The following is a 27,959-nucleotide window of genomic DNA, read 5'->3' on the forward strand; positions in this document are numbered from 1 at the left end:
GAAGAGGATTAAATGTGGCCAATGCCTTGCTTTTGCCCATTTAAAAAATTTCAACTAATTCTGACGTTGTTCTAACGTTCTGTGATCACAGGATGGTAAGTTTGCATGGTGGAAGATCAGATTGGGCACCAGGATAATGGCCACAGGGACCTCAGTAGAGCTCCCAGTAACTCAAGGGCATCGGGAGTATGTAAGGAGTGGAGACAGTGCACAAAGAAAAACTTGACCCACTTCATAATTTAAGCTAATGTCAATCCGCCTGGCACTTCAGAGTCTAATTTCTCAAAACATGGCTCCAGAACAGCTTGTACCCAAATGCCCTGTGGGCCTGTTAAAAATGTAAGTTCCCAGAAGACACTCTAAACCAGTGGAATCAGAACACTGGGAATGGAGTCTGAGAAGATACATTTCAAAATAATAGCCTAGGCAATTCTTAGGTATTCTCGTAATTGAACCTCCGCCAAAGAGTGGAAAGTATAAGTTAGAAAGGAATTTATAAGCACCATACACAAAAATAGCCATGGCTCAGCCTCCACATCTCATTTGTGCTGTCACTTCCCCTGGGAAGCCTGATCACCCCAAATGCCACATTGTATAATCTTTTTTTTTTTTTTTTTTTTTTTTTTAACCGGAGTGTCGCTCTGTCGCCCAGGCTGGAGTACAATGGCATGATCTCGGCTCATTGCAAGCTCTGCCTCCTGGGTTCAAGTGATTCTACTGCCTCAGCCTCCTGAGTAGCTGGGATTACAGGTACCTACCACCATGCCCAGCTAATTTTTTGTATTGTTAGTAAAGATGAGGTTTCACCATGTGGGCCAGGCTGGTCTCGAACTCCTGACCTCAAGTGATCCACCTACCTTGGCCTCCCAAAGTGCAGGAATTACAATAGTACTTAACACACTCTATTAGATTGCTGGCTTTTCTTTCTCTTTAGCCCATGTAATCCAGTGTCATTCATCTCCTCTGCTTAACAAAGAGCTTAGTTCATGAAAGCCACCCAATAAATGTTCTTTAAATTAATAAATGACTTCATGTCTTGCTGTTCCAAAATATACTCCTTAACCTGCCTGAATACTTTCACTTCACTTTACCTATTATTTCATTTGGTATATCTGAGAATTTTAGTTTAAATCATGAAATCAGTCAGTTATTCAGTAGGGTCAATTAATTCCACTTTCACTTTCCCGAAGATTGTAGAGCAACTACACACAGAGAATGAGGAAGCAGTGATGGAAGTAATTTTGAAACACAGTTTTTAGAGTTAAATTGTTTCTGGATGCAGGCATACAATAAATGGGTAAGTGCTGTGTGGGGGACACTGAGCACCGAAGAGTTGGAGGGAAGGCCCCAGGGAGCTATGAATGGGAGTACAGGGGACAGGGAAGAAAAGGAAGATGTAACCTACTTATCTAAAAATTTTACCTAGAAATGAACCTGCACTCAGGGTCGTGGTGGGAGAAAACACTCCTCCTCCTTTGATAGCTGTGACCTCCTCATAGTTCCTGAACATAGCGCTCAAGCTGGTCCTAATCCCACTACATGAATAAGTGAAATAGGCTTTGAGAAACTAGTCTGAGAAGTTGATCACCCTATGAAAAAATGCATGCAAAATCCCAGAAAACATTTCAAAACTTTTGGAATCCAACCAACTCAGAAATTGAGCAAAGCCAAGATTAGATTTGTCTTGCAGATCAACTTAGTGAAAGCAGATGTTACTCGTGAAGACAAAGGTCAGGACCCTAGAGACATAACAAGAAATATTCTATGAGAAGGAAACTTGATGTGGATTGAAAGGCAGAAGACATGAAAAGAAAAAGGCACATGAACATTTTTAAGCAATTGTAACAGAATGACCAAATTTCCTGAGCCCCAGACATATGATAAATCATATAACATGAATAGGCCCCCTTCACATTGGTGGCATACAAAATGGCAAAACCCATCTCTACTAAAAATACAAAAATCAGCTGGGCCTGGTGGCAGGCACCTGTAGTACCAACTACTCAGGAGGCAGAGACAGGAGAATCACTTGAACCCAGGAGGCAGAGGTTGCAGTGAGCCAAGATCATGTCACTGCACTTCAGCCTGGGTGACAGAGCAAGACTTTATCTCAAAAAAAAAAAAAAAGGTTGCATGAGCAATATATAGTGATGGTGACTCCAGTTTTGCCAAGATACAAGCAAGATTGAACAGGCAAGAAAATGTGGATATGTTAGTGCAAGCAAATCATCGATTCTTTTTTTTTTTTTTTTTTTGTATTTTAAGTTCTGAGGTACATGTGCAGAATGTGGAGGTTTATTACATAGGTATACATGTGCCATGGCTGTTTGCTGCACCCATCAACCCATCATCTACATTAGGTATATCTCCTAATGCTATCCCTCCCCTAGCCTCCCACCCCCCAACAGGCCCTGGTGTGTGATGTTCCCCTCCCTGTGTCCATGTGTTCTCATTGCTCAACTCCCACTTATGAGTGACAACATGCAGTGTTTGGTTTTCTGTTCTGGTGTTAGTTTGCTGAGAATGATGGTTTCCAGCTTCATCCATGTCCCAGCAAAGGACATGAACTCATCCTTTTTTATGGCTGCATAGTATTCCATGGTGTATATGTGCCACATTTTCTTTATTCAGTCTATCATTGATGGGCACTTGGGTTGGTTCCAAGTCTTTGCTCTTGTGAACAGTGCCACAATAAACATACATGTGCATGTGTCTTTATAGTAGAATGACTTATAATCCTTTGGGTATATACCCAGTAATGGGATTGCTGGGTCAAATGGTATTTCTAGTTCTAGATCCTTGAGGAATCACCACACTGTCTTCCACAATGGTTGAACTAATTTACACTCCCAACAACAGTGTAAAACAAAATAACATATATTTATTAAACATATGTGTCTCTGTCTGTGTGTGTTACACTTAGGCACATAAAATATATTTAAAAAACATTGCTGAATGGATAAATGACTGAATGAGCAGCTACTATGTGTCAGGTGCTAGAAATAGCCAAAATGTTCTAAAAGACTGTGGGGAATTAGCAATTCCTTTTAGAACAGGGGTCCCCAACCCTGGGGCCATGAACCAGTACCCGTCCGTGGTCTGTTAGAAACCGGGCCACATAGAGGAAGTGAGTGGCAGGTGAGCGAGCGAAGTTTCATCTGTATTTTACAGCTGCTCCCCATCGCTCACATTACCACCTGAGCTCTGCCTCCTGTCAGATCAGCTGTGGCATTAGATTCTCATAGGAAAGTGAACCCTACTGTGAACTGCACATGCGAGGGACCTAGATTGCGTGTTCCTTATGAGAATCTAATGCCTGATGCTCTGAGGTGGAACTGAGGCAGTGATGCTAGCACTCAGGAGCAGCTGCAAATACAGGTTAACATTGGCAGAGAGGCTTGACTGCATAGAAACCATAATAAGTCAATTGATTGCAGACTCATATCAAAACCCTAAAAGTGAGTGACATGTGACAAGTAAGCTGCATCTGGTGGCAAGCTTTATAGTGGCAAGCGAGTTGATGTACTTCAATTGTACAGCTGCATCTGGTATCCTTAAAAGTATGTTTCAGACAATTTCAAATCTCCATATGTTCTGGGTTGAAGTCAAGGCAGAATATCCTGAGATTGCTACAAAAGCTCTGAAAAGCCTGCTTCCATTTCCAACATGCTATCTTTGTGAAGCAGGGTTTTCTGCAGTGACAGCAACCAAAATGAGATTACTGTCATTTTGTCACGGTCCCATCACCCACAGATGGGACCATCTAGTTGCAGGAAAACAAGCTCGGGGCTCCCACTGACTCCACATTATGGTGAGTTGCATAATTATTTCAATATGTATTACCATGTAATAATAGAAATAACATGCACAATACATGTAATATGCTTGATTCATCCCAGAACCATCCCCCCGACCCTGCCAGTCTGTGGAAAAAATGTCTTCCATGAAACTGGTCCCTGGTACAAAAAAGGTTGGAAACCGCTGCTCTAGAATGTTCCCCTTGGCTGACGAGTTCCTGATCAACCACTGAGGCTCTGCTTAAGTGTTTCCTCCCCTGTAAAGTCTACTATCACCCTAATTAATTACTATTCCACTGAAAAGCTCATCCCACCATCTTACACTGGTTAGATGTTTTACCTGCTTGTCTTCCTCACTAGGATAAGGGGGTAAAAAAGATCCTGGGTTTGTTCCATATTTGTTTTCCCCAAATCTACCGCTTGTAACAGGGAAAGGGAGAAAGGAAAGGCGTAAGAAAGAGAAGAGAGGACAGTAGGCAGGGAAAGTAGGAGAGTAAGGTGAGGTAAATCATGTTCTTTTGCCCCTAAAGAAATTATGTTGCATGGTAGGTTTGTTGTTAGATACTGAGACCTTGATTCTACCTTATATTCAATGGACATTGTTTAATTACATTTATTGCTTTACAACTCTGGAAAGAAACGTATTAATTTAAAATGTTTTGGATCAATTATTTCTTTTTATTACAGTTCTTACAGCTTATTGAAACCACTCAGCATACTTTTAAATATATAAAATGTATGATCTGAGTCACGATAAAAAAAGAAATTTTATAGGTTAACAGCATCAGTAAACATGTGGCCTACCTTTATTCTTTTCTGAGTTTACAACCTCAGTTATCAACAACTGACATTACTCAAGAGTTGGCACATGGCATCCAATGCATGGACCTGAAAGTAGGCTTTAAATTTACAGTAATTGGCCTGGTGCGGTGGCTCATGCCTTTAATCCCAGCACTGGGAGGCGGAAGCGGGTGGATCACAAGGTCAGGAGATCAAAACCATCCTAGCTAACATGGTGAAACCCCATCTCTACTAAAAATACAAAAAAAAAAAAAAAAAAAAAAAGCCGGGCGTGGTGGCAGGCGTCTGTAGTCCCAGCTACTTGGGAGGCTGAGGCAAGAGAATGGCATGAACCCGAGAGGTGGAGCTTGCAGTGAGCCAAGATCACGCCACTGCACTCCAGCCTGGGCAACAGAGCGAGACCCCATCTCAAAAACAAAAACAAAACAAACAACAAAAAAATTACAGTAATTACTTGGGCATGGTAATTGTATGTGTCAACTTGTGTTGTGTGCCACAGTGTTTCCAGATATTTGGTCAAAGAGTTTTCTGGCTGTGGCTGAGGGGGTGTCTTCGATGAGATTAACATTTGCATCAGCAGACTGAGTGCTATGATTTGAATGTTTGTGTCCTCCTCTCCCCAGAATTCATTTATTGAAACTGACCCTTAATATGGTGGTATTAAAATGTGGGGTGTTTGGGGCCTGGCGCAGTGGCTCATGCCTGTAATACCAGCACTTTGGAAGGCTGAGGCAGGTGGATTACAAGGTCAGGAGATTGAGACCATCCTGGCCAACATGGTGAAACCCCATCTCTACTAAAAATACAAAAATTAGTCGGGCATGGTGGGGCACACCTGCAGTCCCAGCTACTCGGGAGGCTGAGGCACAAGAATTGCTTGAACCCTGGAGGCAGAGGTTGCAGGGAGCCAAGATCACGCCACTGCACTCCAGCCCGGGCAACAAAGCGAGACTTCATCTCAAAAGAACAAAAAAAAAAGATGTGGGGCGTTTGGGAGGTGATTGGGTCACGAAGGTGGAGCCCTCATTAATGAGATTATTAAGGAGATTACTGCCCTTAGAAAAGAGCCCAAGAAGTCTATGCACTCCTTCTGCCATCTAAGGACCCAGCTAGAAGGCACCAAAGAGCAAGTCCCCACCAGACACTCAGTTTGCTGTGTGCATGTGGAGATTTCTTGGTGCCTTGATCTTGGGCTTCCCAGTTTCTAGAAGGTGAGAAATAAATTTCTATGGTCCACAAATTACTCAGTTTAACGTGTTCTGTTATAGCAGCCCAATGGACTAAGACACTGAGTAAAGCAGATTGACCTGAATAGGCTACAAATGGAAAGGAAAACTCTTCCTGCCTGACTGCTTGATTTGGGACATCAGTCTTTATCTGTCTTCTGACTCAAACTGAAACATCAGCCCTTTGGGGGTCTCAAGCCTACTGGCTTGAGATAAGGGGAAAGACCCACCCCCATGATTCAATTACCTCCCACTGAGTCCCTCCCACAGCACATGGGAATTCAAGATAAATTTGGGTGGGGACACAGCCAAACCACATCATCAGGGTTTTCTTACGTAGTGTTGATAATCCTTTCCAGGGTACTGGGTGTAATGAGCCTTAAAGGTCTTTAGGACCCTGATGTAAAGACTAAATTAAAGATGTGTGTTTGGGCGCAAGTAGACCACTTCAGCACCTTCAGTGTTGAACTCATGGAGTTCTGGGTGGCCAGGGGCATTGTTCAATATCAAAAGAACCTTAAATGGCAGTCCCTTACTGGCAAGGTACCTCCTGACTTGAGGGACAAAGCATAAATGGAGTTAACCCAGAAAAAGAGTTCCCATTGTACAGGCCTTCTTATACAACCAGAAGATTGGCAGGTGGTGTTTAACTTTTCCCTTCAAGGCTCAGGGGTTAGCTGCTTTATAGATAAGGGCAGTCCTTATCATAAACCGAACTGCATTTGCACAAAACAGTAGAGGCAGCCCATCTCTTCCCGCCTTAAATCCTGGTGCTCACTTCTTTTTCTTACTAATAAATGTCCTTCATGGCATTTTTTTCAGAATAGGGCACCTTTATTTGCATTAAAAACCTATTTAGTACACCTACCATGTACCCCCTAAAATTTTAAAAAATTAAAATCTATTTAGGCAGATATTCTTCTCAGTGATTGTCTTAATGGTGCCTGGGAACTCATCTGCTGCCTGTTGGTTAGCAAAAGCTGATTCTCCTGTTATCGTCACATTTTTAAAACCAAACATCTTTCTAAAACTATCACACCATCTTTTGCTGGCATTAAATTCTCCAGCTTTAGTTCCTTTACCTTCCTTTTGCTTTAAGTTGTTATATGACTTCATTTTTTTTCGAATAATAATAGAGTATTTAGGCATGCCTTTTTTTTTTTTTTTTTTTTAGATGGAGTCTTGCTCTGTCACCAGGCTGGAGTGCAGTGGCACAATCTCGGCTCATTGCAACCTCCACCTTCTGGGTTCAAGCGATTCTTCTGCCTCAGCCTCCCTAGTAGCTGGGACTACAGGTGCATGCCACCATGCCTGGCTAATTTTTTGTATTTTAGTAGAGACAGCGTTTCACCATTTTGGCCAGGATGGTCTCGATCTCCTGACCTCACAATCCGCTCACCTTGGCCTCCCAAAGTGCTGGGATTACAGGCTTGGGCCACCGTGCCTGGCCAGGTATACCTTTCTTATAGCAATTCCGCACCCACATAAAAGCTCCATTTTCAATATGAGATAAAAAGGTATTTTGCAAAAAGTATAAGTTTTTATACCTGCTGGTATAGCTGCAGTGACAGCCTCATGAATTTTCTTTCTTTTTTAACAATGGGCCTTACACTAGATTCATTTGTCTTGAAATGGCAGGCAATTGCAGCTGCAGACCTCAATCTATGGTAAATATCAAGCAGTTCAACTTTTTCTTGTCATGATTTTTCCCTGCTTCTTGGGAGCACTTTCAGCAACACTAACGGCACTTTGTATAGATCCCATGATGTTATTCAAGGTTTACAGTGTTGCACTAAATACCACGAAAAATATGTGAGAACAGTGAGAGGTCACTTTTTACTGTCATATGGAATTTACTGGAGACACAAACTGCTTATACAGAGATAATTAGTGACATGAAATTTTAAGCAGATACTTGCAACACCTGAGCTTAGCACAATAGCAACAGGAGGTGGCTATGAAATTTTTGCAGTAGTACAGTATGTACAGTTAATTGTATGCAGTAATGATTTAATACTTTATCTTTACGTTTGCTCACATTTCTCTTGACTGTGAATGGTGCATGTGCAGTCTGTATTTGTGTTTGAAAGTTTTGATAAATTTTAACTTTTTATAATATATTTGTATGTATTTTATCATAATAAATGATAAAATAGATGAGTATCTACCTAGCTTTTTTTTAATTTTTTTTTATATTTCCAGGCTATATGGTTCAACTGCAAGTTTTCAAAAGTTGTTGCAAATCTCCAAAAAAGATTCAATATGTTTATTTTTTTAAATTGTGTATAATTAAACTTGCAATTCAAAGGTAGACTTGAACCCTAATTATTCCAATGGATAAATCAGTATAAATATGTAGTTATTTTTTTTAACATGAGAAGAGACAGAAAGTTGGTTTTGGACAAATCTGAAGCTGTTTCTATGATATTCTATAATATTGATTTGTTTCCTTGATATTTATGTATCTTTCACATAAAAATAAAATACATTAAACTGGGAGCCCAGAAAGTTTGGTTCTAGGATTGAATTTTTATTAAAAATTATACATGAGACATTCAACAAATCACTGAACCTTCTAGGCTTGAGTTCCCTCACTTTGAAAGTGAAAGAATGAAATATTTAGTTTCAGGATACTAAAGACATCTTGATCCCTAAACTGCTTTCTAGAAAAACGCCAAAAGCAACAAGGAAATTTTGCAATACACACTTCCGTCTGTAATTATTAGAAAATCTTCATTAACTTCAACCATAAAATATATGAAGAAAAGCTGGCAAGTATAGTGAATTTGGACCAGAGAGAGGCAAGAAACTGAAAGAAGATGGTTACTGGAGCTCAAAGGATGACATTGCAGAGGTCTTAGAAGTAGGTGACACACATCAAGGGGTAAGACATGATAGAACAAGATGGATGGCCTCAAGGAGTTCCTGAAACCACACAAGAAACCCCTCCAATGCAGGGGATGTGATGACAAATGAAGACACATGCAGACAAGCTAACTCTGCAAGACACTATCTATTTGGAAGACCAGATGAGAAACTGAATATTAAGCAGCTTGAGGCTGTCAATCTTTATCCCCCATTGAATGTAAACTCCATGGAGGCAGAAATTTTTTCTGATTTATCTATTGCTATATTCTCCAAACCTAGAGCAGTACCTGGCACAAAGTAGCTGCATAATAAATATTTGTATGATGGATGGATGAGTAAAGAAAGATTACAGCTGAACCACACAATCGACATACTTGTGTGTGTGTGCATGCACACGCATGCAAACATGCAAACATTACTCTGTCACCTCTAGAGAAAAATCCCTTCATTATTGAAAAGGAATTAACATTGGATTTATGCAAAAATAACCCTATTTACATAAAGAAGAAAAGCAACAAAACAAATAAAAATCATAAAAAGGGCAACCACCAGAAATATTTTTATTGCCCTAAAGCAGGTAAAACTTGTGACCAAAGTTATCTGTGAGTTCATAAAACTTAATGAATAAGGTGACCTTTCTGAAATTAGGACTCCAAAGCTAAGATACTAAGTCTCAAATTAAAAAAAAAAAAAAAGGTAAGGCAATAAAAAATGTTAAAAAATTATTTGGTAGATCTTGGGATAGAAGTAAAAGAGCAAAATAAAAGCATCAAAGAAATAAAAGCTTTGGGTTGGGCGCAGTGGCTCACACCTGTAATCCAGGAAGGTGGAGGCGGGCAAATCATCTGAGGTCAGGAGTTCGAGACCAGCCTGGCCAACATAGTGAAACCCCGTGTTAGCTGGGTGTGGTGGCGGGCACCTATAATCCCAGCTATTTGGGAGGCTGAGGCAGGGGAATCACTTGAACCTGGGAGGCGGAGGTTGCAGTGAGCCGAGATCACGCCACTGCACCCCAGCCTGGGCAACAAGAGTGAAACTCCATCTCAAAAAAAGAAAAAGAAAGGCTTTGATAGGAACAGCAATGTTGCCCATGTTGAAAATACAAGTGAAGACATTCATGACATCTTGAGAAAGTGGAGCAAAATGAAACAGAAAAGAATAAAAACTAAAGTAGGAAAAAATTGTAAATCTAGACACAGGAGAAATTGAACAGGTACAACACACTGGATTTTTATTAGAAATTATATGTAAAACATTCAACATTCTTGTTTTTAAAGACAAAATCAGAAAAAAATGGAGAACAAAAATATCCAAAGTTATATCAAAAAACCTCCTGAAATAAGATATTTGAATCTGTAGAATTAAAGGACACCCAATATTCCAGCAAACATAAATATCTATTAATTTCTGTGCATAATCTAGTAAAGTTAATCTAGTAAAGTTAAGGAATTTCAAAGAAAAATAAAGAACCCAAGAGTATCTAAAAAAGGTGAGGGCATAAATATCTGAATAGCAAAAGAATTAAGCTAGCTTCAAATTTCTCTCCATTCAGTGCTAGGAATAATGAAATCATCAAGTTCTCAGGGAAACAAAGTATGACCCCTAAATTATATACCCAGACACACCAGGCTTGTTTATTCTGTGCATCTGTGCAATAACTTTTTCAAATATGTAAAATGTAGGGGGAAAAAAACCTACATGAGCTTTAAAAAAGCTGTTAGCTAACTAGGTCAACTAAGATATAAATGATGAGCTATGAGCATTAAGTCATTTTAAATTTAAAACTAAGGTTAAAATGACTTCAGGAAATTAGGGTGTACAGAACAGAATAGAAATGTAATAAGTTATCCCTTTATAAAAATCATATAACTAACAAAAATCAGGAGCAAGAGGGAAATGAAAATGGGAGATAATTTAAGCACCAATCTTCTCATTTTTAAAATATATTGTTTAAGGCTGATCTGAGACTAAGGCTGATCTAAGATTAAGCACATAACTAATCAAAATGAGTGTAGCAGAAAAGCAAGAAGATGGAAGTAACTGGACATATTCTAAAAACATCATTCAGAGTGGGAAATTAACAGGTACTGTTTAAAGGAAGAGAGACCTTACGATATTACACAAAGTTATATCTTACAAAGTAACAAAGAAATTACTAGAGGAACTCAAGTAGATCATAAGCCTTTCATATTATGAAAAATTGACCTTAGAAATCACAGCCCAATGGTAAAATATTAAAAACAAAGTGTAATGAACTTATCCTTCCAGGAACGCTGGTTTACATCACATAAACCACTCCTGGTAAGAAAAATTAGCAAAGCAGGATTAAAAAAAATTTAATCACAAAATAGTAAAGAATTATGAAACAAAGAGGAGAAAAAGGGAAATCGGAGAGGTAAGTCCTAGGAATGTGATTCAGGGAATAGTTGAGCAGAGGTTTGGCAGCACTATAGGGCTGGACAGTAAGAAAAAAAATCCATCAAGAAGGGATCTCTGATAAACCCCCTACATTGAGTTGGGATCCCAAAGGGCTCCATCTAGTAGTAAGGGGTAGCTGGAAAAAAACTTGGGACAGAAGTCCAGTTTTCAACCATCTTAGTTCCTCTAATTGGATTACGGTAATATAAGATTGCTAGTCCCCCTAACCAACTGCCATGAGCAAATGGAAATCCTACTAGGAAATACAATTTTAGGCTTCAAATGATTTCAACACTTTTTGTATACAACATCTTGCACACAATAAAAAGTAACCAGACAAATGCGAAGAGAAGATGATGTAATAAAAAATTGAGAGAAACACCAGCAACAGAAATGAATGCACAAGAGATTCAGAATATGAATAATCAGACATTTTACAATTTTTAATAGAGAAAACTTTTTAAAACCCAAAATGGATTCTTTGAAAAGACTAATAAAATTGATAAACCTTTGGTAAGGTTGATTGAGGAAATAAAGAATCAGAAATAAAAAAGGAGTCTATTATCACACAGCCTATAGATATTTTTAAATTATATTATTTAAATATATTAACTTTATGTCTCTAAATTTGAAATTTTTAATAAAATGGATAAATTTCTATAAAAAACAATCTACCAAAACTGACACATGAAGAAATAGAAAATGTGAATCATTCTGTAACCTTTAAAGGAATTAAAAACCATAACAAAGGCCATCGTGATTTCCCCAGAGTTATTTAACTCTCTTTTCCCATGTAAAATTTACTTCCAAATCTTTGAGAAGGCATTCCTTATTTCAGCAATAGGAATCTTCAGGGGTTTTTTTTAATTATGAGGACATATTTTCCATTCCTCATCTTATTTAACTCAGTGTTATAAAACTGTTCTATGATTTACTTTTGAGGATTATATATATTAGTTTCTCATATATTTCATACCCTAGGAGTTTAGATCATATAGCATGATAGTGAAGGGAGAAAAGAGGGAGACATGGAAGGGGAGCGAAAAGAGAGCTGTCCTGATTTGGATTGTTACAGTTCCGTATCTGAACCCTCAGCAGTTTATTTATGATGGAGAGAAAATAAGTAAAAATATATGTGACTTGATTTTCAGTTTGAAAATGTGTTAATGAGAAAAAAACCCAAATCAACCTAATTCTTTATGCGTACTTTATGGAAATAAAAATTTTCTGTACTATGTGGTAGAAATGAGTGTGGGCCATTCTGGGAAACTGTTCTTCAGACTACCTGGTGACCTATCAGTTAATCAAAGCATTTGACATTTTTTCTAAAGAAAAGAGGGTGAAATAATAACTTGGCCTTTCTTAAAAAAATATACCCATGGATTCTGCATCCTTGCCAGTTGTCTATTACATAGTTTGTTGAGACTGCCCAACATTGTCTGGAATTTCCAAGACTCAGCGCTATAAAAATAATTCACTAGAACAGGCTCAAAATAATTTATACTGTGTAATTACTTAACACTGCACTTTGGACTACAGTATGGGATGGATATGCTAGGAATTATGCTGGGTTCAGTGAGAGTTCTGCACAAAGCCTCTTTTGCCATAACTACCGGGATCTTGATGTTTAAGAAATTGTGTTGATAGGCCCTAGAAACTTAGGACCTACAATTACTGGAGCATATTTATTGCAGCACAGAATGGAGTTGATGGTGGCTGATACAACATTGGTATAAACAAGGTCACTAATGTTCCAGTATGAACATTCAAGAGCCCTTAGGGAAAACAAAGAAGTCACTTTCACAAAGAACTTTCAATTGCCTGCTCTCTGATACTAAAACAGAATTTTAAAAATGAACCGAGTTCATTTTTTTTTCTTGTCTCTTGGCTAAAAGACCACAGAAAACTGATCCTTCACTTAATTTCAAGCAAAAATTGTACTGCTTTTGGTGAAATCCATTTTTTTACCTCAAGGATTGAGCCTAAGGTTATCACATCAAAATATATTTTCTTTAAAAATCTGAAGTTTGGCCTTGAATTTTCAAGTAAATTCTACTTGAATTATTATATGGGATGAAATATTTGAGTATTAATCCTTTTCTCTTTCAATGAATTAAGACAAATACAAGTACCTTTTAAAAATCAGGCAGGGAAATAAACGCTAATTAAATTCTCTTACAAGTAGTTTTTCATTTTGTGAAACAAACTTTTCTAGATCGGATAGACTTTACTGACGAGTGTTTTTGATAATGCTGAATGGAATTGAGTATGACCTCCCAGATACAGATGCATTTGGACTTTTCATCCACTTAGTCTTTTTCATTCAAACTGGAAAATCATGTGGTTTCATTTTTTTTTTTTAATAGAGAGGATTGTCAGGAGAAAATATGTATGTGGCTTTATTTTTATTTTAACCAACAAGATTGTCAGTAGAACTGCATTCTGAATATAGCACACAGGGAGCAAATGTTCCTTTTTGGTCATGACATTTTTTTCATTATAATGGAGGTTTGCCAGGGCATACACCATGTTTTAATGCCTTTTACATATAAAATCACAACAAGATAAGACTTTAGACCTCTCTGTAAAAGCTGAGGTATAATGGGAACTAGCATGCTCTGACTGGTTGCCTCAATTAATAAAACAATCAGGAAATCTCAAGAGTTTCCTTCCACAGATTTGAGTATCCCTTGATGACCTGCATAAACGCTAGTTCTTATAAGTCTGTTCACCCTCCTGCACTGGGGGAAGGGGAGATGGAAAGCTGGCCTGTTGGTGACATACACAGCATTATGCTTAGAAAAGTATGGGTTTCTTCCATGCTACCATCCTACTCTTGGCATGAAATCATAGTTTGTGATCCTACAGTCATACATTTGAAGGAACTACACACATAGGAGACAGCGTGACCCTAGGCTCTGACTGGGTATCTTTGTTTATATTTTGATAAAGAAGTTTATGGAAAAACATTTTTAATTGAACAATAATTTGAGGCATGGTAAAAATATGTATTGTCTAGGAATTATTATTTAATATTTAGAAAAAAACATGAGGCTTTAACTTGAAGAAATAAATAAATTTTCAGGGTAAATCTATGTTGTTTCTTATTTATTTACACTTTGGTACTCTAGAACACCATTAGGATGTCTTGTTTCAGATTTTAAAAGTAGGTATTATCCCTGCGATCCTTTGTGTGCAAACTAGCTTAGCAACCTGCCCCCAGGAGAGTAACCACAGAGCCAGTGGATCTGTCCCATGCTCCCTTGCATGAACCAGCCTGGCACTTTGCCCACAGGGAAGCAGCGCCAGAACCAGCAAACTAGCCACACAAACTCTATCAGCCTAGGTCACAGAGGCACTTAATAGGCATCACTGACATTGACTACAGAAACTTCAGAGAGACTACACTACTGTCCTCACTCAGAACCAAAGCCAATGCACTCTACCCAACTGACTCCCTAGGACACCCTTCAGGTGAAATTCTTCCCCTCTGGAAGCTACTGTATAAAATTGGAAGAGGCAATTCTTCCACCAGATGCACAGACATCAACAGAGGGACACAAGAAACATGATACCGCCACATAAGCACAGTGATTCTCCAGTTACTTAACACAAAGAAATGGAAATTTATGAATCTTAAGGAAACTCAGAAACAAGAGAACACAGATAGACATTTCAAATACATTGGGAAAATAATTTATGATCTGTATGAGAAATTGAACAAAGAGATAGACATCATTAAAAAGAACCAAACAAATTTCCACTTGAGCAGCCTGAGACATCCATGGGTGGGGTATTTTCTCCCTCAACTGCTCCTACCACAGCCTTTCTGAGGTTTCTCCTAGTGAGGCCAAGAGGGTCTTTGAGGAAAACTGCATCCAGACATGCCTTGAGGGAAGGTATCAAATGCAGGAGCGTGGAAAAGAGTTACAATTTGGATATGAAACCGTTTTTCTAGCCCACCTTAGAGAAAACTGTTGACACACTAGTCGAAATTGTTCCAATCACCTACCTTGCAAGACACTTCACGTTCAAAGAATTTCCTTTGTAAAAACAACAAGGGAGGTGTCACAGTTTTCCATTTAGATCAACAAATTCAAGTTCTTACCATGGAAAATTCAGAGAAGACTGAAGTGGTTCCCTTGCTTGTGACTCCTTCAGTCCTGTTACCAACATGCACCTCAGGTTGTTTGAACTGGCCAAGGACTGCATGAATTGAACAGGAAGGTAGAGAGTTGTCAAAGGAATAATCTCTCCTGTTGGTGATGCATACAAGAAGAAGGGACTCATTCCTGCCCATCACCAGGTCATCATGGCAGAACTTGCCACCAAGAATTCCAAATTGGTGGAAGTTGATACATGGAAAAATTTTCAGAAGGAGTGGATAGAGACTGTTAAGATGCTAAGACACTATCAAGATAAACTGGATGCTAGTAACTGTGATCACCAGCAGAACTCACCTACACTAGAAAGGCCTGGACGGAAGAGGAATTCCATGAGCTGAACAAAGACAAGATTCTAATCAAGAGATCCCTAGAGCCAAAAACAAAAGGTGCGCCAAAAGTCAAGCTGCTGTGTGGGGCAGATTTACTGGAGTCCTTTGGTGTTCCCAATTTCTGGAAGAGTGAAGACATCACCCAAATCATGGCAGACTGTGGGCTCATATGCATTACTCAAGCTGGAAATGCTGCTCAGAAATTCATCTATGAATCTGATGTGCTTATGGAAACACTGGAGCAACATTCATGTGGTGAATGAATGGATCACTAAGGATATCTCATCCACAAAAATCCGAAGAGCCCTCAGAAGGGGCCAGAGCATCCACTACTTGGTACTAGATCTTGTCCAAGAATACATCGAAAAGCATAATTTGTACAGCTCCGAGAGTGAAGGCACTCCGAGAGTGAAGACAGTGGAGACAGTTCCAAGAGTGAATGACAGGGGCCATCCTGGCCACTTTACAGAGAAACACTGCAGAAGCTAAGGCATAGAAATTCTACAGCATGATGTTTTGCACTTTCCTTTTAGGGTTTGAAACAATCCGGGTGTTAATAACTGGGAAAAGAAATTGTGATCCTGTTGCATAAACTAAAGATTAAAAGTTTAGTAAAAATCAGTGGTAAGTCAAAATCAGAGTTTTTTTTTTCTTTTTATCAGAAGTTGCTAAAATGAATGTTTTCCATATGGTCTTTTTCTAAAAAAAAAAAAAAAAAATGTACAATTCTCTTTATCTTTAAAACAAGAGATTAGCAGCACACAAAAACCAGAAGAATTTTCAGTGAAACTAGCTACAAATAAGAAGTCAAAAAGTACAGCCTAGCTCTACCACATAAAAGAAGCAAAGTGTGAAAAGCAAAAGTTCATTTAAAATTCTAATTTAGGTTATGAAGAGAATTGACATTTTATGCATGCCTGCTGTGGGTAATCTGCAGCTAGGGTAGACAAAGGAAGGAATTCTTACAGTGGTGATCTTGTAAAATGCACCATTGATAAATCATCTCCAGTTATGCAAAATAAAGGTTGTGCATATGGCTGGCAGAAACATTGTACCAATAGTTAGTTCTCCGTGGCACACATCACAATTGCTGACTAAAGTTTGGCAAGACCTATCTGCCTGGAGCTTCCTCTTTAGAAGTAGGGAGTGAAGTCCAAGCCCTCTTATGTTTAGAAAAGTACGCAAGTTTTCTGATGCCCACCAGAGGTAAAGACCTGCTGCCTTATACTTTATACACAGTTACTTTTCCTTGTTATGGGTCATGCTCTAGCCTTGGTCATCCGCCCTCTCTTTATCTTCAGAAACAACTTCAGAGTTGACATCATGCTACCTTGAATTGAGAGAACCTCAGAGAATGAGAAGTCTATTCAAGGATTTTATGTCTGAATACTCTTAGCCTTTATTGATAGCTTAATCAGAAGATCTAAGTGGGGTGCAGTGGCACATGCTCTGTAGTCCCATCTACTTGAGAGGCTGGAGCAGAAGGATTGCTTGAGCCCAGGAGTTTGACACCAGCCTGGGCAAAATAGTGAGAACTCATTTTTAAAAACTCTGAAATTTCCGAAGGGCCCTGCTGTTTCTGTTCCAGACAACTGTGAATCTGCCATTTGTGAATTTAAGCAGAAAAAGAGTCTGTTTTCTCATATTTTTTTTCTTCTTGTCCTTTTGTATGAAGTTTAACCAAAAGTAGTATTCTCGAATAATTAGTCATAGCTTCATGTTAAAGACACCTGCTTGTTACGTGGGTTTCCCCTGATTAAAATTTTGTGGAAGTTTTACCAATTGCTAAAGCAGAAAGATCAGAAATAGCTTTTTATAGAATCATTTTGGGGTTTGTGAAAATTGTCCTATGATAGAAACAGGACTAAAGTTAAATTTCTAATGAAAATATAATAATTTGCCTTTTTGTAATTTCTATTTCATTCCTACCCCACCCCAGATGAAGGGTTTGTAACTCCAGAAGAAAAAAAATACTTAGATATGTGCAATTGTATAGTCAGATCTGAATCTACAGTTTAAAAAATAAAAATATTAAATAAAGTTAAGTAAATATATGTGCTTCAGCTCCCAGCTTACTCTTACTAAAGCCTTTGGGCCAATTCTCAAAAACAGGGAGGATGAAAAGCCTGACACCTAGCAGCTTTCAGGATCCATCTGCCAAGTGAATAAAAGGTTGGAATCTCAAATCCTACAGATAAGAGTCATTTTTCTCCTCCTTAGCTTCTTGGAGTTTAAGAGTTGAAGCAGCCCTGAAAAGTAATGATTGAGCAAGAAGAAGCTATAAGAACTGAACTTTAATTTCTTCTGGGAAACAATACATAGTTTATCTGAAGTGTCGTGTAAACTGCAGAAAGGTTCCAATGCTAGAAACTTCTCTCATACTGCCATGCCTTCCCACTTAGAAGTGCCCATGCCCTGCTCAGCTGTGACTCTACTGACCTCAGGACCTCACTGGACAAGGCATGTGGTAACCCTTGCAGGAGACCTGATAATGGTGAAATGATTCTATTGTTATATTATTTATGGAGCAATAAGTTTGTGCAGAGAATGAGCTGCTTGGCTTTTTCTTCCAATGCCAAGGATGCTGCTGATGCTGCCATGTAATAGCATACTTTTGGGTGTCCTCAAGGATAGAACTTCCCCTTTGAATAATGGAAATTAGAACAATGAACTTCACAGGGGAATAAATACTAATGAATGATGTGAAGAAAATATGCCATTGTTTATTCCCTACCACATCATTTCCATAATTGGCTGTTGTACTGTGAATTTAGAGGAAACGTGTAATGCTTGTGTTTTGTTTTGCTTGTTTGTTTGATGCTGGGGGTTTTATGTGTTGTACACTTTACCCCTTACATTGCATAATTTGAATGCAGCAAACAAACCCGCAATAAAAGTCATTTATTGGCATCTTCATTCAGATGAATGGAGAGCCTTTGTGGTAGTGTCAAAAAAAATAAAAATAATAAAAATAAAAAGAACCAAACAGAAATTTTGGCGCTGAAAAATTTAACTAATAAAATGAAGAAATACAATTCAGAGCTTCAATAGCAGACTAAATTAAGCAGAAGACAAAAATTTGTGAACTTAAAGACAGGTCTTTTCAAATAACCTAGTCAGAGATCAAAAAGAAGAAAGAATAAAAAGAACAACCAAAGCAAGCTGGACTTCTGGGACACCAACTAAGCAAACAAATATTTGCATTATGGGATTTCCATAGGACAAAAGATGAAGAGAGACACAGAAAGGTTACTTAAAAAAATGGTTAAAAACTTCCCAAGTCTTTGGAGAGATATGTACAACCAGCTCCATGAAGCACAAAGGATCCCAAACAGATTCAACCCAAAGAGGTTCTCTCCAAAGCACATTATAATCAAATCATCAAAAGTTTAAGACAGAATTCCAAAAGCAGTGAGAGAAGAGAATCAAGTTACATATAAGGGAATCCCCACTAGACTATCAGCACATTTCTCAACAAAAACTGTGCAGAGAACGAGATAATAAATTCAAAGTGCTTAAAGAGGTGAGGTGGGGGTGCGGGGGAACTGTCTACCTAGAATACTATCATAGAAAATCTATACTTCAGAAATGAAGGAGAAATAGTGTTTCTAGGCCAGAGAAAGCTGAGGGAATCCATCACTGCTAGACCAGCCATAGAAGAAATGCTATAGAGAGTGCTTCAACTGGATGTATTAGGAAAATAATTACTAGCATGAAAAAAATGAAAGTATAATCTCATTGGTAGGAGTAAATTTATTATCAAATTTAGAATACTCCATTACCGTACTGGTGGTATATAAACTTTCAGTTGTCTAGTTTGAAGATTAAAAGTCAAAATGGTCAATGATTACTATAGCTACAACAAGTTGTTAAAATACATACAGGATATGAAAAGATACAAAGTAAGCAACAAAGTTATAAATTTGGTGGGGGAGGCCAGGCGCAGTAGCTCATGCCTATAATCCCAACACTTTGGGAGGCCGAGGTTGAGGGATCACCTGAGATCAGGAGTTTGAGACCAGCCTGGCCAAAATAGTGAAACCCCATCTTTACTAAAAATACAAAAATTAGCTGGGTTTGGTGGTATGTGCCTGCAGTTCCAGGTACTCAGGAGGCTGAGGCAGGAGAATTGCTTGAACCCGGGAGACGGAGGTTGCAGTGAGCCAATATTGCACCATTGTACTCTAGCCTGGGCAACAAAGCAAGACTGTCTCAAAAAAAATGTTTTTAATAAAAAATAAACAAATTTGGGAGGTAGAAGGTAAGTCTAGAATACTTGTATGTAGCCCAAGTTTCAACTTAAATTGTTTATTATAACTACATAGTTTTTAAAATGTAAGCCCCATGGTAACCACAAAGAAAAACATTACAGCAGATACACAATGAAAAAGAAAAAAAATCAAAGTTTATTACTACAAAAAAAATCAGCAAACCACACAGGTAAATTATAAGAGAGGGAAAAAGGAACAAAGGAAACACACACACACACACAAAAACAGAAAATGATTTAACAAAATGTCAACAGTAAGTTCTTACCTATCAATAATAACCTTGAATGTAAATGAATTAAATTTTCCAATTAAAAGATATAGAGTGGCTGAATGGGTAAAAAACAAAACCCAACTATATGCTACCTACAAGAGATTTACTTTACCTATAAGGACACACATAGGCTGAAAGTGAAGGGATGAAAAATGATATTCAATGCAAATGGAAGCCAAAAGACTACAAGAGTAGCTATACTTAGATAACAGATAAGTCAAAAATTGAAAGGGGAGACAAAGAAGGTAAATCTATAATAAAGGGGTCAATTAGCAACCGATTATAACAATTCTAAATAGATACGCACCCAACACTGAAGCATATATAAAGCAAATATTATAACATCTAAAAAGTGATACAGACTGCAATACAATAATAGTAGGAGATTTCAACACCCTACTTTCAGCAATAGATAGATCATCCAAACAGAAAATCAGCAAAAAAAAAAAAACACTGGATTTATACTGCACTCTAGACCAAATGGACCTAACAGACATTTGCAGAACATTTCACCCACCAGCAATCTACAGAATACACATTTTTCTCAAAAGTACATTGAATTTCCTCCAGGATAGATTATATGTTAGGCCACAAAACAAGTCTCAACAAATTTTTAAAAATCAAAAGCATATTAAGTATTTTTCTGGTCACAATGGAATAAAATTAGAAACTGATAACAGGAAGAATTTTGGAAATCGTGCAAATACATGGAAATTAAACAACATGCTCCTGGAACAACCAATGGGCCAATCAAAACATTTAAAATGAAAATTTAAAATTTCTTGAAACAAATGAAAATGGAAACACAACACACCTCAATCTATGGGATATAGCAACAGCAGTTCTAAGAGGGAAGTTTATAGCAATAAACGCCTACATCAAAAAAAAAGAAAGATATCAAATAAACAACCTAACATTCTACCTCAAGGAACTAAAAAAAGAAAAAACAAGAACAAGCTACATTTAAAATTAAGAATGAAGGGAATAATAAAGATCAGAGCAGAAATAAGTGAAATAGAGACTAAAAAATACAAAACATCAATGAAACAAAGAATTGTTTTTTAAAAAGATAAACTAAATTGACAAACCTTTAGCTAGACAAAGAAAAAAGAGATAAGACACAGATAAATAAAATCAGAGATTAAAAAGAAGCCATTACACCTGATACCACAGAAATACAGAGAATCATAAGAGACAATTATGTTGTGCACATGTACCCTAGAACTTAAAGTATAATTAAAAAATATATCTATATAAATAAATAAAATAAATAGAAAGAAATATAAAAAAGAAAAAAGAAAAAAAATCTAGAAGACATAGATATCTTCGTGGACACATATAACCTACCAAAATTGATAATAGAAAATATGAACAGATCAATAATGAGTAACAAGATTCAATCAGTAATAAAAATTTCCGATCACAGAAAAGCATGGGACCTGATGGCTTCATTGCTGAATTCTACTGAATATTTAAAGAATAATTAATACCAATTCTTTTGAAACTATTCCAAAAAACTGAAGAGGAGATAATTCATCTAAATTCATTCCATGAGACCAGCATTACCCTGATACAAAAACAAGACAAGGACACAACAAAGAAAGAAAACTACAGGCAAAAATCCTCAACAAAATACAAGCAAACCAAATTCAACAGCAAATTAAAAAGAGAGTTCACCATGATCAACTGGGAGAGGGAAGGATGATTCATCATATGCAAATCAATAAGCATCATACATCACATTAGTAAAATCAATGACAAAACTGATGCAAAAAAAGCATTTGATAAAATTTAAAATTCCTTCAGGATAAAATCTCTCAACAAATTAGGTATAGAAGGAACATACCTTAACATGATAAAAGGCCAAATATGATAATTCCACGACTAACATCATACTGAACATGGAAAAGTTCAAAGCTTCTCCTCTAAGATCTGGAACAAGACAAGCATGCCCACTTTCAACACTTTCATCTACCCAGAGCAATTAGAAAGAAATAAAGAGTATCCAAATGGAAAAGGAGGAACTCAAACTGTCCCTGTTTTCATATAGCATAATTTTATATATTAAAAAAAACCCTAAAGACTCTACCATAGAACTATTAGAACTAATAAACAAATTTAGTAAAGTTGCAGGATACAAAATCAACGTACAAAAATCAGTGGCACTTCTATGTGTCAATAACAAACTATCTGAAAAATAAACCAAAAAAGCAATCCCATTTACAACAGTTACAAGAAAAAAGATACTTAGGAATAAATTTAACCAAGAAGGTGAAAAATTTCTACAATGGAAATTATAAAATGTTGATGATGAAATTGAAAAGGACACAAGTAAATGGATAAAGATATCTTGAGTTCATTGATTAGAAGAATTAATATTAAAATGTCCATACTACTCCCAAAAGATCTACAGATTCAGTGAAAACCTTATCAAAATTCCAATGACAGTTTTTCAAAGAAATAGAAAAAAATCCGAAAGTCATATGAAACCAGAAAACATCTTGAATATCCAAAGCAATTTTGAGTAAAAAGAACAAAGCTGACGGCATCATACTAGCTGACTTCAAGATAAACTACAAAGCTATAGTAACCAAAACAGCATGGTACTGGCATTAAAATAGACACATAGACCGATGGAACAGAAGAGAGATCACAGAAGTAAATCCACACACTTAAAGCCAATTGATTTTCAACAAACATGCCATGAATACACATTGGGGAAAGAAGAGTCTCTTCAAAAAATGGTTCTGGGAAAACTGGATATCCACATGCAGAAGAATGAAAGTAGACCCTGTCTTTCATCATATACAAAAAATCAAATCAATATTGACTAGAAGCTTAAATCAACACAAACGATAAAATTAGTAGAATAAAACATAGGGAAATCCCTTCATGACATTGGCCTAGGCAAAGATTTTTTTGATAACAACTGAAAAGCACAGGCAACAAAAGCAAAAATTGATAAATGGGATTATATCAAACTAAAAACTTCTGCACAGCAAAGTCAACAATTAACAAAGTAAAGAGACGACATACAGAATGGGAGAAAATATTTGCAAAGCATACAAAAGAAACCCAAACAACTCAGCAAAAAAACAAATACAGTCATGTTCCACATAACATTTTGGTCAATGATAAATGGGATCTAAGTAAACTAAAGAGATTTGGCACAGCAAAAGTAACTATCAACAGGGTAAACGGACAACCCACAGAATGGGAGAAAATTTTTGCAAATTATGTATCTGACAAAGGTCTAATATCCAGCATCTATAAGGAACTTAAACAAATTTACAAGAAAACAACAAACAACCTCATTAAAAAGTGGGCAAAGGACATGGACAAACACTTCTCAAAATAAGATACATCCAGCCAATGATCACATGAAAAAAGTCTCAACATCACTGATCATTAAAGAAATGGAAATTAAAACCACAATGAGATACCATCTCAGAACAGTCAGAATAGCTATTATTAAAAAGTAAAAAAATAACAGATGCTGGTGAGGTTGTAGAGGAAAAGGAATGCTTTTACACTGTTGGTGGGAGTATAAATTAGTTCAGCCATTGTGGAAGAAGGCGTGGCAATTTCTCAAAAACCTGAAAACAGAAATACCATTCAACCCAGCAATCCCATTACTCATTACTAGGTATATACCCAAAGTAATATAAATTATTCTCTTATAAAGACATGGCACACATATGTTCATTGCAGCACTATTCACAATAGCAAAGACATGGAATCAAGCTAAATGTTCATCAGTGATAGAATGGATAAAAAAAGTGGTACATATACACTATGGAATACTATGCAGCCATAAAAAAGAACGAGATCATGTCCTTTTCAGGGACATGGATGGAGCTAGGGGCAATTATCTCAGCAAACAAATGCAGGTACAGAAAACCAAATACAGCATGTCCTCAATTATAAGTGGGAACTAAATAATGAGAACACATGGACACACAGAGGGGAACAAAACACACTGGGGCCTGTTGAAGGGTGGAAGGTGGGAGGAGGGAGAGGATCAGGAAAAACAACTAATGGATATTAGGCCTAATAACTGGGTGATAAAATAATCTGTACAACAAACCCCCAGGACACAAGTTTACCTATGGAACAAACCTGCACTTGTACCCCTGAACTTAAAAGTTAAGAAAAATTTTGGTCAATGATAACATATATAAAAGTGATTCAACAAGATCACAATATTGTATTTTTTGTGCCTTTTCTATGGTGAGACATGCTTAGATATGCAGATATTTACCATCATGTTACAATTGTCTACAGTTTTCAGTACAGTAACATACTATACAGGTTTCTAACCTAGGAGCAATAAGCTATACAATCTAGGTCTGTGTAAGTACATTCTGTGATGTTCACACAATAACAACATTGCATTACAATGCATTTTTCAGAATATATTCCAATCCTTAAGTGATGCATGACTGTAACCTGATTTTAAAATGGGCAAAAGACCTAAATAGACATTTCTGAAATGGCCAACAGGTATATGAAAATATGCTTAACATTACCAATCATCAGAAGAATACAAATAAAAGTCACAATGAGATATCACCTTGCCCCAATTAGAATGGGTATTCTCAAAATACCAAAAAATGGCAAATGCTGGTATAGATGTGGAGAAAAGAGAACTCTCATACACTTTTGGTGGTAAATTAGGACAGCCATTATGGAAAACAGTATGAAGTTTCCTCAAAAAATTAAAACTAGAACTATCATGTGATCTAGCAAGCTCACTATTGTGTGTATGTTCAAAGGAAATGAAATCAGTGTGTCAAAGAGATATCTGCACTCTCATGTTTATTGCAGCACTATTCACAATAACCAAGATATGGAATCAGCCTAAGTGTTCATCAAGAGATGAATAAAGAAAATGTCACAAATATACACAATAGAATGATATTTAGCCTTAAAAAAAGAAGGAAATCTTGTCATTTGGGGTAATATGGATTAATCTAGAAGACGTTATGTTAAGTGAAATAAGACAGGAAGAGAAAAACAAATACTGTATGATCTTACTCATATGTGAAATCTAAAAAAGTTGTTATCATAGAAGTAGAGTATAGGGAAGTGGTGACCACAGGCAGAAGACTGTAGGGGTAACAGGAGGATAGGGAGAGATTAGTCAATGGGTACAAAGTTACAGTTAGATAGGAGAAAAAAGTTCTGTGTTCTGTTGTACAGTAGGGTGACTATAGTTAATGATATTGCATTGTATATTTCAAAATAGCTAGGATAGAGCATATTCAATGTTCTCACAACAAAGAAATGATAAATGTACAAGGTAATTGATATGCTAAATACCCTGATTTGGTCATTACCCAAGTATACATGTACTGAAACTTCACCCTGTACCTGATAAATATGTACAATTATAATGTGCCAGTAAAAAACAAAACAAACATAACAGCCATATATGACAAACCCACAGCCAATATCATACTGAACGGGCAAAAGCTGGAAATATTCCCCTTGAAAACTGGCACAAGACAAGGATACCCTCTCTCACCACTCCTATTCAACATAGTATTGGAAGTTCTAGGGCACTCAGGTGAGAGAAAGAAATAAAGAGTATTCAGATTCAAAGAGAAGAAGTCAAATTATCTTTGTTTGTAGATAACATGATCTTATATCTAGAAAACCCCATAGTTTCAACCCAAAAGTTTCTTAAGCTGATAAGCAACTTCAGCAAATTCTCAGGATATAAAATCAGTATTCAAAAATCACTAGCATTCCTGTACACAAACAACAGGCAAGCAGAGAGCCAAATCACGAATGAACTCCCATTCACAACTGCTACAAAAAGAATAAAATACCTAACAATACAGCTAACCAGGGAGGTGTAAAGTCTCTACAAGGAGAACTACAAACCACTGCTCAAAGAAATCATAGAGGACATAAACAAATGGAAAAACATTCCATGCTCATGGATAGAAAGAATTAATATTGTGAAAATGGTCATACTGCCCAAAGTAATTTATAGATTCAATGCTATTCCCATTAAACTACCATTGACATGCTACACAGAATTAGAAAAATCCATTTTAAAATTAATATGAAACCAAACAGAGCCCAAATAGCCAAGACAATCCTAAGCAAAAAGAACAAAGCTGGAGGCATCACACTACATAACTTCAAACTACACTACAAGGCTACAGTAATGAAAACAGCATGGTACTGGGACAAGAACAGACACGTAGACCAATGGAACAGAAAAAGGAACTCGGAAATAAGTCCACACACTTACAACCATCTGATCTTCAACAAACTTGACAAAAACAAGCAATGGGGAAATGATTCCCTATTTAATAAATGATGCTGAGAGTCCTGGCTAGCCATATGCAGAAAATTGAAACTGGACCACTTCCTTACACAATATACAAAAATTAACTCGAGATGGATTAAAGACTTAAATGTAAAATCCAAAACTATAAAAATCCTAGGAGAAAATCTAGGCAATACCATTCAGGACATATGCACAGGCAAAGATTTCATGATAAAAACACCAAAAGCAATTACGACAAAAGCAAAAATTGACAAATGGGACCTAATTAAAGTAAAGAGCTTCTGCACAGGAAAAAAAACTATCATCAGAGTGAACAGACAACCAACAGAATGGGAGAAAAGTTTTGGAATCTATTCATCTGACAAAGGTCTAATATCCAGAATCTACAAGGAACTTAAATTTACAAAAAACAACCAACCTCATTAAAAAGTGGGCAAAGGACAGGAATGGACACTTCACTAAAGAAGACATACATGGGGCCAACAATCATACGAAAAAAAGGTCAACATAACTGATCATTAGAAAAATCCAAACCAAAACCACAACAAGGCTGAGCACAGTGGCTCACACCTGTAATCCCAACACTTTTGGAGGCCGAGGTGGGTGGATCACGAGGTCAGGAGATTGAGACCATCCTGGCTAACACGGTGAAACCTCTTCTCTACTAAAAATACAAAAAATTAGCCGGGCATGGTGGCATGTGCCTGCAGTCCCAGCTACTCGGGAGGCTGAGGCAGGAGAATTGCTTGAACCTGGGAGGCGGAGGTTGCAGTGAGCCGAGATTGCGCCACTGCACTCCAGCCTGGGCGACAGATCAAGACTCTGTCTCAAAAAAAAAAAAAAAAAAACACAGTGAGATACCATCTTACACCAGTTCAGAATGGCTATTACTAAAAAGTCAAAAAACAACAGATGCTGGTGAGATTGCAGAGAAAAAAAGAATGCTATACACCGTTGGTGAGAGTATAAGTTAGTTCAACTATTGTGGAAGACAGTGTGGTGATTCCTCAAAGATGTAGAGGCAGAAACACTATTTGACCCAGCAATCCCATTACTTAGCATATACCCAAAGTAGTATAAATCATTCTATTATAAAGATATGCACACATATGTTCACTACAGCACTATTCACAATAGCAAAGACATGGAATCAACCTAAATGCCCATCAATGACAGACTGATTAAAGAAAATGTGGTACATATACACCATGGAATACTATGCAGCCATAAAAAGGAATGAGATCATGTCCTTTGCAGAGACATGGATGGAGTTGGAAGGTATTATCCTCATCAAACTGATGCAGGAACAGAAAACCAAATACCACCTGTTCTTACTTATAAGTGGGAGCTGAAAGATGAAAAAAGAGCTGGGCTTATGTCCATGTCTGGTTTTGGTAACAGAATAATGTTGGCCTTGCACAATGCATTAGGGATGATTGCCACCTCTTCAATTTTTAGAAACACTTTGGGAAGATTGGTATTAGTTCTTTATACATTTGGTAGAATTC

General features: G+C 37.2%; 1 protein-coding gene and 1 pseudogene across 2 annotated transcripts in view; both read left to right on the forward strand.

Moving 5' to 3' along the window:
* TSHR (thyroid stimulating hormone receptor) overlaps positions 1-27,959 on the forward strand; it is a 151,369-nt gene that overhangs the window by 59,459 nt on the left and 63,951 nt on the right. The gene's annotated exons all lie outside the window — the stretch shown is intronic.
* Positions 15,220-16,094, forward strand: LOC112128808 (nicotinamide/nicotinic acid mononucleotide adenylyltransferase 1-like; annotated as a pseudogene).

Source organism: Pongo abelii, chromosome 15 (assembly GCF_028885655.2).
Source record: "Pongo abelii isolate AG06213 chromosome 15, NHGRI_mPonAbe1-v2.0_pri, whole genome shotgun sequence".
Taxonomy (NCBI): Eukaryota; Metazoa; Chordata; class Mammalia; order Primates; family Hominidae; genus Pongo; species Pongo abelii.